The 17,797-nt window shown below is 37.2% G+C and overlaps 1 long non-coding RNA gene across 5 annotated transcripts in view; it reads left to right on the forward strand.

The window, feature by feature from the left end:
• Positions 1 to 253: 253 nt before the first annotated feature.
• LOC140529292 (uncharacterized) overlaps positions 254 to 17,797 on the forward strand; it is an 84,352-nt gene continuing 66,808 nt past the window's right edge. For all 5 annotated transcript variants that reach the window (XR_011975484.1, XR_011975482.1, XR_011975483.1 and 2 more), the window contains exon 1: positions 254 to 437. This is a non-coding gene — a long non-coding RNA (uncharacterized lncRNA). The remainder of the gene's footprint in view (positions 438 to 17,797) is intronic.

A 17,797-nucleotide genomic window follows, 5' to 3' on the forward strand; every position in this document is an offset into this window, starting at 1 on the left:
GAACAAAGGAGAAAGAAAAATAATGGGGGACAGGGTGTTGTGTTAAGGAAGAAACAGAAAAAGCAAATGGAGAAAGGTTGCTTTGATTGCGCTTTGAGTCCCCACCTATCCCGGTAAAGGCGTGCGGAAATTATAACCTAAGACATGAAGCATCTGCCAGAGAATAAAGCACTAAGGGATGCCCTGAGGGCCAATGCTTTGCTGGGTGGGGTTGGTCCCCTCTGTGTTCCATGTTCCCATGGCAATGATTGCCACAACAGCCAGTGCTGCCCAACCAGCAGCCCTGCCTGCGTAACCACCTGGGCTTCTGCTTCTTCTGCTCCCTTTCCTTCACTCACTTTCAAATGCCACCAGACTGATGGGTGAGGCCTACAGCCAGAGCCACCACAAGGGGAAAAGCACTGACCCTGGGAACAGGATTGTCTCTTCTCCAAAGGGTAAGAATTGAGTTCCCAGCCCCAAGCGATACTCTTGGCTTGAAAGTTTTCTCCAAGACTTTCTGGAGTACTGCTCTAGAAAACAAGGGAACTTGGCAAAGAGATTGCTTACCAAGCTCTTCATCAAGTTGATGGGCTGCTTTTCAGCTTGACTGTAGCCACTGGACTTTGGCTTCAGTGCAGGGAAGGGGCAAGGGTGTAGGAATATATGAAAGGGAGGGAAAAGGGAAGAGAGAGAGAGACAGAGACAGAGACAGAGACAGACAGACAGAGAGAGACAGAGACAGAGACAGAGAGAGAGAGAGAGAGGTGCCCAGGAAAAACACAGCTAGGAATGCCTTCTCCTCTAAAGAATGGAGAAGGTATCTTTTTTAAAGAACAGGAGGCCTTGATGGTTTTTGTTTTGGGGCTCAAAACTACAAGAAAAGGGGTTGATATTAAACAATCAACACACATTTATTGAACACCTGTTACGTGCAAGGTAGGGGTAACTAGATAGAGTGCAGGGCCTGGAGTCGAGAAGACTCATCTTCCGAAGTTCCAATCTGGCCTCAGAGGCTTTCTAGCTGTGTGACCCAGGGCAAGCCAATTCACCCTGTTTGCCTTAGTTTCTCATCTATAAAATGCTGGAGAAGAAAATGGCAAACTCCTCCAGTATCTTTGCCAAGAAAACCCCAAATGGGGTCATCAAGAGTCAGACATGACTGAACTATAAAAACAACAATGTGCAAGTAGGAATACAGAGACAAAAATGAAACAAGAGTCTCTAACCTCAAGGTGCTTCCATCCCGTTAGCAAAAATATATTGATTAACAAAGGGGTGGTTCTCAACTGCAAGAAAAGGAAGCCCTTGCATTCAAGCCAGGTGGTTTGCTTCTCTCTTAAATGGCTGAGACTAATTTATGGATGAAAGCAAACTTAAAAAGGAAAACAAAATAGAACTTCTCTTCCTCTTGTAGGAGTCTCTATAAGTAGCCCCGCCTCCCTACGTGAGTGACTTCATCAGCCACCACTGGCTACAGCAGCATCCTTCCTGAGTGGCTCCACAGTATTGTGGACGGAGGTTATTATCTCAGTAATGACTCAACCTCAGAAGGCCACTGTTGCTATGTTTATCCTGAGTGTTGTCTGTTTCTTAAGCACATCAACTTGTGTGCATTGGGAGCCTGCAAAATGGGAACCAGGTGCAAGAAAACATAATGTGAAAAAGAAAATACTCCTGTTAGCACTCCATGGCCTCCTGATGCATAAAAGTTTATATTGCTCTACTTCGCATGTTCTACTTCGCTCCAAATAAGAGCATAGTACAAGATGGAGTTCTTCTTCAGCAGCCCTTCCATAGACTGGGGGCCTTCCATAGACCTGGGGGCTGAAAAATCCTAACAAAGAAACCAAAAAATTGCCTGATTCAAGGAGTAATTTTAAAGGCTATCAGCACTGATCTATTTTCATCCCTCCATGACTTGACTCATATGCTCCCACACTCCCATCAAGTCCACCCCTTTAAAATCCCTCTTTTCTTTCAAAACCAAACTCAGGAACCACCTTTTCCAGGAAACTTTCCCTGATTTTTCTCCATTGAAAATTAGCATTCCCACCTTGGATTTGTTATGGTATATTGTCTCTGCCTCTCTATATTCTTATCATATTCTTCTTTAATCATTCGGCTGAGTTAATATTTATTAATTTTTTAAATAAAATTACTTTAATTTTAAAAAATTTTTAAAAATAATTAAATATTTATTAAATACCCACGATATGCAAGATGGGACAGTTAAGGTAGTACAGGGATAGAGTGCCTGGCTGGGAGTCAGGAAGACATCTTCTTGAATTCAAATCTTGCCTCGGACCCTTACTGTGTGATCATAGGCAAGCCACTTAACCCTATTTGCCTTAAAATGAGGCACCTGTAAAATGAGGTGGAGAAGAAGATAGCAAACCACTCTGGTCTCTTTACCAAGAAAACACCAAATGACGTCACAAGGAGTCAGACACAATTGAAAAATGACTGAACATAAACATATAAGATAAAGGCAGATGGGCACAGTGGATAACCCTTTAATCTTAGCATCAGAAAACCTGGGTTAAAATTGCATCTTGGCAGCTCAGTATCCATGCCAGCTTTTACATCCAATTCAGCACCAATCTGATGCTGATGAAGTAAGGAGTAAATTTCAGTAGTGATCCTTGAAATCCAGCTACATGGTAGCTAAAACAAAGACATATCAGCGTATGATATTACCTTTGGCTATGGAGTTGGTGGAAGTAATGCTGTGTGTAAACCATGCTATGTTTTAGCCTTCTCTCCCTAGACACCAGCCAGCTAAGTGGCATAGTAGATAGAGCCCTGGGCTTGGAATGAGGAAGACTCATCTTCATGAGTACAAATCCAGCCTGAGACACTTACCAACTGCATGAACCTGAGCAAGTCACTCAAGGACCCTCAGTTCCTCATTTACAAAAATGAGCTGGAGAAGAAAATGGCAAACCACTCCAGAGTCACAGAGTCAAACCCAACTAAAATAACTGAATAACTCCAAAGTGGGATAGGGAAGAGTATACTCCCAAGGTGGTGGTGGAGGGAGGCAGAAGAAGTAGCTTCGTATTTTTGTGATTATTTTATCTTCAAAGAAAGTATCCCTTTATAAAAGCTAATTGATATTAAGTAAATAAATGGAACTGGGCTACTAGTCACTGGCACATGATTATGTGAGCAGAGAAACACAGTTGGCACCCCCACAACCCCTACCCGAGAAGACTACAGTTAAGCATGGATATAGAGACGCACGCATAGACACATACATGTATGTGTGTAAATACACACATATATACATATACATGGGTATACATAAACATGCACATATATACACATATAACTCGTGTGTGTGTGTGTGTGTGTGTGTGTGTGTATATATGGATATATATATATATATATGACCAATTATGCTTAATTACCCTTCTTATCAGTTCCTCCATGGATGCATAGAATCTTCCTTCATAAGTCCGTCTTTTCATATTTTTCTAAATCTATTAGCTTATCATTTCCTACACCACAACAGTATTCCAATCTAATCACATTCAATCTGAGAGATTGTCTATGAAGTTTTTTTCCCCAATTTTTCTTCATTCTCTCTATTCTTAGCTACATAGATTTTACTTATAGGGGAAATTTTTTATTTAAAATGGTCAAAATTTTCCATTTTCCACTTCAACACTCATCTCATCCTATAATATGATTTAAGTTCTGATACTACCCAGTCTAGTTTCTTCAAATCTTTTTTCCTTGGTTTCCTTAAAGTTCTGTTCTTCCTTAAAGTCTGTGTTCTTCCAAACGAAACATGTTATTGTTTTTTTCTAATTCAGTTAGATAACTTTTTAGTAATTTAATGAGGTTGGTATTACATAAGTAGATTAGTTAGGTAAAATGTCATTTTTAATTATATTAGTTTTACCTACCCATGCACAATAAATATTATTTCAGTTACTTAGATCTTTGTATAAAAAGTGTCTTGTGTTTATATTCATATAGTTCCTACGTTTTGACAGGTATCCTCATATTTTTATACCATATTATTATTTTATATCGTCCAAAACTTGATTAAGATGACTGACAATTGTGTAGTTTCCCTATTTTTTCTCTTTTGATTAAATCTTATTTTAGCTTTAATTTAATCTGAGATCATGATTACTATCCCTGTTTTTTTACATAAATTCTATTCCTGACCTTTATTTTATGTTTGTATATATCCATCATTTTTATAGCATTTCCTAAAAATAACATATTATTGAATTCAAATTTTTACTCTGCTATCAGCTTCCATTTTATGGGTAAATTTCATCCCATCCACATTCTAAAATATAATTAATTGTTATATATTTTCCTCCTTCCTATTTCCTCAATATCCTTCTCACCCTGTTCCTATCGCTCCTATCCTCTTCTTTACTCCTACTCTCTAACTTGTCCTCCTATTCCTAACCTACCCCACCTCCAAGAATCCCTCCTTTATGTCTCCCTCCACCCTATCCCTTTACCCTCTTATTTCTTTCTGAATTTAGAAGATTTTCATACCCTTCTAAATATATGTGTTGCTCCTCTTTATCCCAATCCCATTAATCTATACACCCTTTTATACCCTCTCTTATCCTATTCCCTATCCCTCCTTATCCTTTTCCCCTTCCCAATCTCCTTGCCCTTATTTCTTTCTGAATTTAGAAGACCTTTATACTCTTCTAGATATATATGTATTGTTCCCTCTTTAATCCATTCCCAATAAGAATATGGTTCCAGAACTACCAGTCTCCTCCCTCATCTAATTTCTCTGTATCAGTTCTTCCATTTGCATTTCATTTGTATGAGATAATTACTCCTTTTACCTTTTCTTACATCATTTTGCTTTTTAGAATCACATTATACTCAACTGTACCCTACTGTCTTTTGAACTATCAAGTTACTAATGACAGTCTTAGACATACAGTTTATATTTCCTCATATAAAAAGTAAACAGTCTGTTGCTATTGAGTCCCTTGTAATTAGTCTTTGATTGTTTACCTCATATTTCTCTTGGATCCTGTATGTCAAATTTTCTGTTGATTTTAGGTCTTTTCACAACAAAATCCTGAAAGTCTGACAATTCGTAGAAAGTTCATTTTTTTCCATTCAGGATTATACTTAAATTTACTAGGTATGATATTTTCAGTCACAACTCCAGTTCTTTTGCTCTTTCATGTATAGTGTTTCAAGACCTGTGATCTTTTAGTATGGCCGCTGCTAGGTCTCGTGTAACTCTAATTGTGGCTCCACTATATTTGAATTTTTATTTTCCTTGTTGTTTCTCTTTTCTCCTTTACACCTATGATATTCTGAGTCATCTCCAGTCATCCTGATGAATATCTGGTCACTGGATTCAGATGGCTCTGGAGGAGAAGTGAGGCTGGTGACCTGCACAGCCCTCCCTCACTCAAAACAAAGTCCAGTGCAAGTTATGTCATCATTTCTCTATGTGATGATCTTTTTCAGCAATGAAGGATGAACACAACAACAATGATTTTCCTGTAGGTTTTCCTCCAACGATCTTGTGGATCAGTGAATTTTTTTCTATTTCTATTCTATTCTATTCTATTTCTAGTTTCTATTTCTACTTTCCTTTCTTGTTCTAACACATCAGGAAAATTTTCTTTAATATTTCATGTATTATCATATCAAGATTCTTTTTCTGATCATAGCTTTCAGGTAGTCCAATTATTCTTATATTTTCTCTTCTTGATCTGTTCTCCAGATTCGTTTTTTTAATAAGATATTTCACCTTCTCATCTATTTTTTTCATTTTTGTATTTTGTTTTATTAGTTCTTGGTCTCTTATAACTTCACTGGTTTTCCCTTGCCCAATTCTAATTTTCAAGGAGTCATTTTCTTCCTTGATTTTCTGTATCTCCTTTTTCAGTTGGTTGACTTTCTTTTCATAATCTTGTAATTATTTCAGGATTGTTCTTATTTTTAAAAAATTTCCTCAATCTTTCTTAGTTGATTTTTGAAGTCTTTTTTGAGTTGTTCTATGAATGCTTCGGGGGCATGTGACCATTTGATGTTACACTTTCAGATAGAAGAGGATTTTTATTTTTTTCTTTTTGCTTCAGCATCCTCCTCTGAAGATGAACTCCAGTCTTCTCTGTTTCCATAGTAATTGTCTGTGGTTGGATTATTGCTCTTTTGCCTGCTCATTGGTGTTTTTTTTTTCATTTTAGATCCTGATTATTATATTCACCTCTAATCCTGGAGTATGAGGGGTGGTGTCTCTGGCCTCAGGTCCTTCTTATTATTATTTTTTGAGCTTTGTCCTAGACCCAACCTCTGCAATCCTTTTCCACTTCAAGCCACAACTAGGGTCGTTCCGTGTACTATTCTGGAAATAGTCTTGTTCCCTGAGAACGCTCCAGTGCCTATGACCTTTAGTTCTTCCCTCTGGCCTAGAACTGAGACCAAGAATTCAGCTCTTCTGTAAGTGCCTACAGCCAACAGCATCCCTGCTTCACTGCTTCTACACTCCTTGGGCATGTGCTTGCTCTTTCTCGCTCAGGACCATCAAACAATCTTCCCCCCTGCCCCTGCTTAGATGCCTGACTCACTCACTGTCCACAAGGTGAAGATTCCTGTGGTTGAGGTAGATACTACCTCCCAATCCAGCCGCCCCCATGGCTCACAGGTTGCTGTTTCAGGAGAGCTAGCCTGGAGTTTACACTTCACTCAGGGCTGAACCTTTGTCCTAGGATCTTTCTTCAAATCTTCTCCCATTGTCCCAGGAGGACCATGGTTCTGCCCCAGCTCCTGTTTATTTTTGCCACTCTATATTGAGCTCAAGGCATTATTTTGTCTTGTTTGTAAAAGAAATCTGGAGAGCTTTAAATTTTCCTACCTACTCGGCCATCTTCCCAGAATCTTCTCTCAATACTTCATTTTCATCAGCCCAATTGTTACCATATCTATATATTGCAATCATTATTCAGTACTTACACATTTAACCTTTTTTACATTTTTATTGATATATTTTGTTTTTATTATTGCCTTTATTTAAAAATATATTCCTCTCCATCCCTTATCCAATGAGCCATACCTTGAAAAATAAAAATAAAGAGGGAAAAAAGCAGTTCAGTAAAACTAACCCAATCTGGTTTTAATCTCTTAATTCTATCCCAACTGTCCCTTCTCTTCTTTTTTATACATTCTAGGATGTTTATAAATAGTGACCCTTTTATTGTTCTGTCCCTCTTCACCTTGGCACTGGAGACATCAGACCACACATTTCTTTCATTTGTCTTTCACTTTCAAGTGTTTGTTTCCTAATTACTTCACTTTGCTTTTTCTATTTTCTCCATTAATAACTTCACAAGAATCTGGGGGGGGGGGGTTGCTTTTTACTTTTCTCCTTCCTGTAATTCTTCTTTCTTTCTTCCTTTAAATAAATGTCAAATTGAAAGGACAAGGCTTTCTTCACTTTGGTCATCCCTGAAATGTATTGGGTTGGTTTTCTTTTAAATTTCTCACTGTTCTAAATGGGGTGGTTAATCCTTTATCAACTCAAATCTCTGCCAAACTTCCCTGATTGGGGGAAATTAATTTGGTCCATTATTTTGGAATGAAAGCAAATTTTACATGTCAGAAACTCTTTTTTATTTGTACTTAAATACCATCAATTCCATTGGTGCATTTTTCCCTTTTTTGTAGATATATTCCATGCTGTTAGCATTTTCATGCATTCATAAAAAATCAGGCATAAGGATGGACTGAATGTGTGCTGGTTATGCCTTCACATGCTTTCTGTACATACACCTGGAATTTTAGAGTTGGAAGAACCTTTAGAGATCATGGACTCATTTTTCAAAAGAGAAAAATTATACATACAGAGATTATCTGTAGTAGTAACTTGAAAAGGTAACAGTTATTTAGTCATAGTGCCTGGACTTCAACCAACATCCCCAGACTTTTCAATCAAACCTAAATAAGTGTCTTTTAAGCTTTTTATGGCCATACAATATTTCTCTATATTTGACTTAATGGGTTGCTTCTTGATTACTTCCAGCCTCATTTCTTCTTCCCAAGATCCCCACAAAGTCTCCTCCATATACCAATATTTCTTATTGTACATATAGGGAAAGCGACATAATTTTCTAATCTTTTAAGAAATTTGTGCATCCACAAATCTGATGGTTATTACTCCCCCCAGTTCACACCCAGAAACACCCACATCTTTTACATATTATCATTCAAATATTCATATTACCTGTGAAGCAAAAAATTTTATCCAAAGTGTCACTTTGTCAATATAAAGGTAAATCTAGTTTTTTTGTGTGTATATACAATGAATTTATTTTTTATTCAGACTTGTTTCTTGAACTCAAATTACACCTCAAATTATGGAGCTTTAAAGGGCATTTCTTTAGCCATTTCTTTTTCTAATGTTTTTCTTCCTGTTTAGCTACAGCTTTCTTGTTTGATTTATAATGAAAATTTCAATAACAATATGGTTCCACTTCTCCAGTATTATGCTCAATTATTGACCATTGGCTAAGTGTCTCATTTTTGAAGTACCAGTGACCAAGTTCCTGTTTATAAGCAATATAAATGAGTCAGTCTATTCTATCCCATTTTATGACCCTCTGTCGCCATCACTACAGAAGCAGAAAGATTTAAGAACTCTTCTGTATTTTTCCTTTCACCAGGTCCAAAGAATTCATCACAGAGTGATCAGGCTACTGATTGTTGGATTCTTGGTACTTGGCTAAACTTATCCTCAGGAAGTAATGTAGCTTGTTTCTTAGGCCATACTGAAAGCCTTTCCACCATGGTAAAACATGCCATAGCTTATGTACTACTGGTCTATCCTTCAGAAACCAGTGGTCTGCTCCATGCCACAAAGAGGCACCAGAGTATGGTTTGATGGAAAACCTGCAATTCTCCTTGCAGAGTTGGACAAAGTAATTGGTAGCATTAATGGTCTTGTGTATCCACAAGCAATAAAAAGCATCATTTTATCAGATATTTAGTCATCTTGTATTGTAGTGCATTTCCAAAGAACCACCATGAAGATGATTAAGAGCTAACATAAATTGCAGAGGCTGAGAATAGCACAGCAAACGTTGGAGTAAGTCATTCAAGAATAAGAAACAAACGAAGCTAAAGGTGACTACAGTACACAAAGTGATAATATGGTTCAGTGGAAATGGCTCAAATCCTATCTTTTCCGTTTACTCTTGGTGTGACCTTGAACAAATCAGTTAACTTCCTTGAATCTCAACTTTCTCATCTGTAAAATGAGTGTATTAGAGTAGTGAACTTTAAGGTCCCTTGTAGGATATATGATCCTATTCACAGAATACTTTCTTCCAGAAGAGAATACAAAAGTATTTGGCCTTGACACGCATACCAATATCATCAAAAATAAATTTATTATGTTTAAAATTATAGCAAATTATGAATGAAGTAGTCCTTTCATAATACCCATCATAGTGTGGTCATACTACTACATTCTTAGAGAAAAGATCAAAATGATTACCAGATTAAAAGAAAAAATAATAATTAGAAAAAGGAGTAGTACATAACTGAGTCAACTCAAACTTGAGTTAAAAGACTTATTTACTCCAAAAAATAGAAAATACATAGTAGAACCAACATAATTATATACTATCACCATTTTCTAAGGAAGCTTCATTGATCTAAATGAGTTTGCCACAGCAATATAAGCAAGAGATCCCAGACCCTCCCTCAAAAGGCAAACATTTGATTTCCATGATAAGTAGAAAAATAAGGCATCTAAGGACCACAATAACTCAGAAAAAAAGCAATTACTTTGTGAAGTCTTCTGGAGGAAGATAGCAGAAGACAACGAGCAGTATTTCCTCATAAAACAATGAGAAGCAGTGCAGATACAAACAAGCTTACAGAAAACTTGAAGAGAGATCCATCTAATCTAGATCATTCTGAAGTCACTCAAGGTTGATACTGGAAGTACAATAAACAGAATTGAAAAAAATGGGAAAAATCTGTAAATACTTCTGTAGAAAACTCTCCATCATTTATCATAGAGCCACCACATTTGTTTCAGGGAAACATCACAGACCCTGATGAGCTCCATGAGGAAGTAGAAATGACACTAAGAAAAACAAAAATGGGAACAGCAGCTGGAGGACATCAAGTGTACACAGAAGATGTCTGTGCTGGAGATGAGACAATTTTGAGGTCATTGAGGGATGACTTCTTAACACATCTAAAGAAAGGGAGGATACCAATATTTAGAAAGGCTACAGACCTTATTACTACCAAAAATAAGAAGACAAGAAAAATATGAACTATTAATTCATGTGCCCATTTTCCTATCTCTAAAAAACCTTTATGAAAACATAATATACAAGGACAGCATCTTTGATGAATGTGTAAGAAGGAAACACTTAGGACTTTCCAAACAATATTCTACATTGGACCTTGTCTTTGTAGTCAAACAATTGATTGAAAGGTGTAGAACTATAAGACCTCACTGTTCTTGTTATTGACTTTTTTTGAAAATCATTTGATTTAACAGAACAAAGGATATCTATGAATGTATGCATATATACACATATGTATTTATATATATGTGTGTGTGTATGTATATGTGTGTATGAGCATGGGTGTCTTAAAGGCTATACTCACACACAGTATCTTCCATATATGTTAAAATCATACAAGATTTCTTCACAAATGTAGCAACAGAAATGCTTTTGTTCAACAAGCTTTTGTTTATTAATATCAAGTGAGTCATAAAATATCAGGACTAGTTTGATGAAAATGATGGCAAAATTAAGAAGCTGCTAAACAAAAAATGAGAACTTTACAGAGTTTGCCAACAGGATAGTTCATCTATCTCTAAGGAGGAAGCATTTAACTCCATCAAAAGTAAAGTTCAAGTGAAGCTTAGAGAAATTCAGGATTCTTGGCTCAGTAACAAGGCAGATGAAATTCAGTTTTATGCTGATAGTAACAATCCAAAGTACTTTTATGATTTTCTGGTGACTATTTATGGGCCAAAGACCTATGGTGCATCTCAACTACTGAACACTGATGAAACTACATTGATTTGTCATAAAAACATGATACTGGAGAGATGGAAATACTGGAGAGACTCCAGAAAAAAATGCCAGCAGAACAGAGGTCTGTACACAGTGTTTGTAGATCTAAGACCTTTGATACTATTGGTCATGAAGGCTTGGGAAAAATCATGGCAAAAATGTGAAAGATCATTGGTTGCCCATGGAAGTTAATCAGTATAATATGCAAGTTCCCTGACAGCATACTTGCATGAGTTCTGGGTAATGGACAAAGCTCTCTGGCCTCCCAGTAACCAATGGAGTGAAGTAGAACTGTGTGCTTCCTCCCATGCTTTTTAGCAGGATGTTTTCAGCAATGTTCTCAGAGGACAAAAATGGCATCAAGGTCAGCTGTTGCACAGATGATAAATTATTTAATTTGTAAATGCTACAAGCTAAGCCTAAAGTGGAGGAAAATTTGGTTCATGAATTTTGTTTGTAGATTATTGTGGGGAAAAATGGACATTCAATGTATTGTCAGACTTTCAGGATTTTATTGCAAAAAGACTTGAAGTCAATAGAAAATTTGACAAACAGGATTCAAGAGAAATATAAGGTAAACACATCAAAGACTAATTATGGGGATTCAATAAAGACAAACTGTTTACTTTTTATACTAGGAAATGTAAACTATATATCTAAGATTGTTGTTAGTAATTGGGTAGTTCAAAAGAAAGAATGGAATAGAGCTGAGCATGTGTGTGTTTGTCCTTCGTTGCCAAACAAGACCACGACATCAGAGAAATAATGACATGACTTGCACTTAACTTTGTTTTGAGTGAGGGAGAGCTGTGCCAGCCTCACTTCTCCTCCAGAGCCATCTGAATCCAGTGACTAGACATTCCTCAAGATGACTGGAGATGACCCAGGATGAGGCAATTGAGGTTAAGAGGCTTTCTCAAGGTCACACAGTTAGTGAGTGTCAAGTGTCTGAGGTGAGATTTGAACTCAGGTCCTCCTGACTCCTGCATTGGTGCTCTATCCACTGCACCACCTAGCTGTCCCAGAGCTGAGTATGCTGTGATCCTAAAAAGCAAAATGAGGTTCAAGAGGAAAAACTGATACAGAGGAATTAGATGGGGAAAGAGGGTTGGTAGTTCTGGAAACCTACTCTCATTGGGAATGAGTTAAAGGGGGAACAATAAATACCTATCTAGAAATGTATAAAAATCTTCTAAATTCAGAAAGAAACAAAAGGCTACAGGAATAGGGAGGAAGGAGAGGATTAGGGAGAGATTTCAGGGTGGATGGGTAGGATAAGAGAGGGATCTTTGGTGGTGGGTAGGTTAAGTAAAAGGAGGGCAAGGTAATGGGTAGACCTAAAGTAGAGGGGTCAGGAGATACAGGAAATAGGAGATACAAAGAAATATAAAATAAGGATCAAGAGTAGAATTTATTAGGGGAAAAAAGCATGAGTAGTAATCATGATCTCAGCAAAGTTAAAGCTAAAATAGATTTTAGAGAAAGAGAAAAATAGGGAAGCTACACTATATGTCAGTCATATTAATCAATATTGTTTTAGATTTGTAAATAACTAGACTGTATAAGGTCAGAATATTGCTGTGGTATAAGAAACGATGAGTTGATAGAATTAGAAAAATATGGAAAGACTTGGATCTATGAAGGAACACATTATCCACCCACAGAGAAACAGAGGACAAACAAGTATAGTATGGTCTTACATTGATGCATATGAATACAAATATTTATATATGAGTACGATTATAGATATCTAAGTGCATATGTATGTATGTAAGTGCATGTATGTATATGTATATATAGCATATATGTGTGTATTATATATATATATTCATATGTATATATGTGTCTGTGTATCCGTACTTACTTATAGTCTTGAGGGGGAAGTGTGAACTTCCTCTGAACCACAGTTTCCTCATGTGTAAAAAAGGGAATGACACTTCCCCCACGCATTTCACAGGGTTCTTGTAAAGATAAAATCACTATATCTGCTGTTGTTCAGTCACTTTCATTCAAGTCCAACTCTTTGTGGCCCCATTTGGGGTTTCTTGGCAAAGATACTAGAGTGGTTTGTCATTTCCTTCTTTTCATTTTACTTATGAGGAAACTGAGGCAATCAGGGTTAAGTGACTTGCCCAGGGCAACATAGTTAGTAAGTGTCTAAGTCCAGACTTGAACTCAAAAAAATGAGTCCTCCTAACTCCTGGGCTGGTATTCTATCCACTATACCACCTAGCTACCCAAATGACTATGTACATATTAGATCAAAATATATATTGCCATATTAAAATAACCTATGAAATTTATATAGCACTATAAATTATACAAAGCACTTTTTGTTCATTTTATGATTTTATCCTCATGACAACCCTTTAAGGTAGTATATACTAAAGGCATTATTTATTATATCCACTTTACAAGTTAGGAAACAGGTTCAGAGATGTTAAATGACTTACATGATAACAGAAAGCTAGTAGGTGTGAGAGGCTGAATTTAAAACCAGGTCTCACCTGAATCTGAACTGATCATGTTTTATACTATACCACATTGCTTCCCATTATTACTAATACAGGATTATTTTATTAGTTGCTCTTAATAAGTTGACTGTTTGATTCAGTCATTTTTTTTCAGTAACATATGACTCTTCATAAGCCCATTTGGGGTTTTCTTAGCAAAGATACAAGAATGGTTTATCATTACTTTCTCTAGCTTATTTTACAGAAGAGGAAACTGAGGCAAGTAGGGTTAAATGACTTGCCCAGGGTCATATAGCTATTAAGTATCTAGGGCCAGATTTAAATACAGGAAAATGAGTCTTCTTGACTTTATACCCAGCATTCCATCCACTGTGCCACCTAGCTTCAAGGACAACAAATTTAACAAGTAAGTAAAATATATGTTTAAAATATTGGGGTTTTAGCTTACATAAATTAATAAAATCCCAAGATTTTTAAGGAATCAAATACTAGTATTCCCCAGGAACCATGAAACATCTCCAGATCATAGACATTAAATTCATTTCTCAGGTAGTCTCTTATTCATGAATGCACTATACTTATCTCCTGACTATACATTCCACACTCCACAGAAACTCTGCCAGTAAATCAAATAAAATCAAATTCATGTTATGCTTTTTAGTGTATAGTTAGTTCAAAGAAAAACTAGAATAAATTATCTTCAATAATCCTCTGGGATAGAAAATCCAAAATGCATTTTGGAACATATATTTAAAAATTGACTGATACTTCTGATGTATTGACAGACAAGAACTTATCTAAAAAATAGACATAGAATGTTAGTATAATTGACTTAGTACAGGAATCTGGTTCTATGGCATTACTGAGTATGTTATGGGAAATACTTCCTATGACATTTTCGTTATGCTTCCTCATAGAGAACAAAAGTTGTTGAACTGGAGAAAAAGAGATTGATTGAATGAAATACCATGGGGGTGGGGAGGGCAGGAATTAACCAGTGATTTAATTTAGCAGTCCATATCATTTGTAGTAGGAGGTTAAAAGTTGTTAAAACTCACAAAACATGATTTTGATATGCTGCTGTCCATTCACGGTATTTACCTGTTCTCCCCTCCCTTTCCAATAACAAAATGAAATAAAATAACTATTTGTGTGGCAGGAAAAAAAAGGAAAGGAGTAGTAACAAATATCAGATAAGTCTAACATTACACTATATTCTCAGAATGTGGAGCATACTTATGAATCAACTATTCAAGTGAGTATTGGTTCTCTTTTTTTTTCTCCCTCCTAGTCAATGTTTCTCTATCCAGTATGCTGCTTCTAGAAAGAAATTACTTCAGTGAGATATAGGCAGCTTAAAGACTAGCTGCTGCAGAATGGCAATACTGAATGGTATACGAGTGTGAAGAATAACTTCTGAGAAGAAAAGTACATCAATATTTTTATCTTTGACCAAAGCAACATAAGAGTTAGGATTGATGAGTTTCAAAGGAAGTTTCTTTCATAGCTACATTAGGACAACTTCTCTGTTTAATAGCTGTCTTCTGTCACACACTGGCTTTGGCACCATTAACAAATGCAGTAAGAAGAAAATATTTCAGTAAGTTGAGGATGTATTGAATTATTTTTAATTAATTGACAAAATATTTTATTTGTAGAATTAAGTGTTTCAAAATCCTTTTTGAGCTCTTTCATGGCTTGAGATAATTGCAATTTTTTTGGAGGTTTTGGATATAGAGCCTTGACTTTGATGTCTTCTTCTGATGTTATGCTTTGCTCTTCCTCATTCAAAAGGATGGAAGAAACCTTTTCACCAAGAAAGTAACCTTCTATAATCTTATTTCTTCTCTTTTTGGGGCATTTTCCCATCCAGTTACTTGACTTTTGAGATCTTTGTCAAGTGGAGGATGTACTACCCTAGGCTTCAGAGGTTTTGTGCAGCTGTTCTCTGAGACATTTCTAGGGACCTGTACATTCTCAGTTCCTCCAACGTGGCACAATCAAGGGAGAGGAGTTTGCTCCTCTCCTGCCCTGCACTCTTGTCTGTGAGCAATCACAAGCACTCTTTTCTGTCCAGGATCTGTGAGTAGGATTCCCTCTTCACTGCCACCACCAGCTCCACCACACCAGAACTCCTTCTCACTCCAGGACCACCACTCAGGACCGAGATCCAGATCAGCTGCTCAATTCCCCAGGGTCTCTAGGCCAAGGGCTAGAAAAATGACTGCAGCTACCCAGGAGCCCAGACTGGGGCCAGACCATACTCCCCTCTCACCCAGGTGAAAGAGCTTTCTTACTGACTTTGAAGCTGTCTTTGCCATTTGTGGATTGAGAAACATGGGAACCACAGCTGCTACCTGTGATCCCGCAACCTGAAGCCTCCTTGAGTCCTGTCTGTGCTGTATGGCCCAGGCTGGGCTGCACTCCTCTCCAAGTCCAGTGCGACAGACTTTTTCTGTCAGCCTTTCAGAATGTCCTGGGCTGGAAATCTGTTTCACTCTGTCATTTTGTGACTTCTGCTGGTCTAGAATTTGTTTAGTCATTTTTTACAGGTATTTTATGGGTTATAGGGGGAGAACTACAGCAGGTCCGTCCTTCTACTCCACCATCTTGGCTCCGCCCCCCGTTGAATTAAGTATTAAAAATCATTTCTTGCTAAAATGTCTTTTAGAATTTTCACTCTTTTACTCAACATGCAACTGAGGTGGTACTAAATCAAATTTCACTTCATACCCAGGAGGGAGGTATAAAAGGTATATGGAAAGGAAACTACTTAAATTGATTGACACAGGGAGGGGGGTGCAATAAAGATATGCAAGGTGTGTGTTTCTAAAAATTGCACAGAAATTCATTTTTGTGACTGGAATCCTACTTTCTCTTGACCTCATATCACTTAACTTCAGCCAAGCAAATTAGTGATCAGTAAACAAATATTTAAATGTAAAAAGAAGGGGAAGGAATGGCTATGAAAATCAAATAATCCTTTAAAAAAATAAAATAGGTGGGGAAGTCAAGATGGTGGAATAACAAAACACACTTTCTAGAGTGCTCCTGCCAAACCCAGCCAAATACCTGTGAAAAATGACTCTAAAGAAATTCTGGAGCTGCAGAACCCACAGATGATGGAGTGAAACAAATCACCAGCCCAAGACATCCTGGAAGATCGCCAGGAAGTGTCTATCTCACTACACTGGGAACAGAGTGCAGTCCAGCATGGGCTGCAAGTTCACAGAGGGGACCTGAGCAGGCCATGGAGTGACTGAATCCCTCACACCTGTGGTGATTTCCAGACTTCATGACCCCAAAATGCTGAGGATAATTTAGAAAATCAGTGGGAAAAGCCTGTGGGACCAGGGCAGGAGAGTGGAGTGGTCCAGCCCCTGCCCTAGGGCAGCTGATGGGGAAGGGGGCAAAGGAAGCTTCAGCAATCACAGTAGCAGCAATGGCAGCTGCAGACACTGTTTTGGTAGCTCTAGGTCCACAGATTTTGGGGGGGGGGGGGATTGAGCACCTGACAGTATACCCCCCACCCTCACTGGAAGCAGAGAACTACCTTGACAAAGTAAATGACTGGTGAAATAAGCAAAAACCAGAAACACGATCAGATAATAGAATCTTACTTTGATGACAAGGAAGACCAAAGCACGCAAACAGAAAAAAACAAAGTCAAAGCTCCTCCATCCAAAGCCTTCAAGAAAAATATGAATTGGTCTCAGGCCAGGGAAGAGCTGAAAAAGGATTTTGAAAATCAAGTAAGAGAAGCAGAGCAAAAATTGGGAAGACATGAGAGTGATGCAAGAAAATCATGAAAAATGAGTCAACTGCTTGCTGAAGGAGACCCCAAAAAAAGTGCTGAAGAAAATAATACTTTAAAAAATGGACTAATTCAAATGGCAAAAGAGATCCAAAAAGCCAATGGGCAGAAGAATGTGCTAAAAAGCAGAATTGGCCAGATGGAAAAGGAGGTCTAAAAGCTCACTGAAGAAAATAATTCCTTAAAGATTAGAAGGAAGCAGATGGAAACTAATGATTGTATGAAAAATCAAGAAATTATAAAAACAAAACCAAAGGAATGAAAAATAGCAGACAATGTGAAATATCTCATTGGAAAAACAACTGACCTGGAAAATAGATCGATGACAGACAATTCAAAAATTATGAGACTACCTGAAAACTATGATCAAAAAAAAAAAGAGCCTAGACATCATCCTTCATGAAATTATCAAGGAAAACTTCCCTGATATTTTAGAATCAAAAAGTAAAATAAATATTGAAAGAATCCAATGATCA

Source organism: Notamacropus eugenii, chromosome 2 (genome assembly GCF_028372415.1).
Source record: "Notamacropus eugenii isolate mMacEug1 chromosome 2, mMacEug1.pri_v2, whole genome shotgun sequence".
NCBI lineage: Eukaryota > Metazoa > Chordata > Mammalia > Diprotodontia > Macropodidae > Notamacropus > Notamacropus eugenii.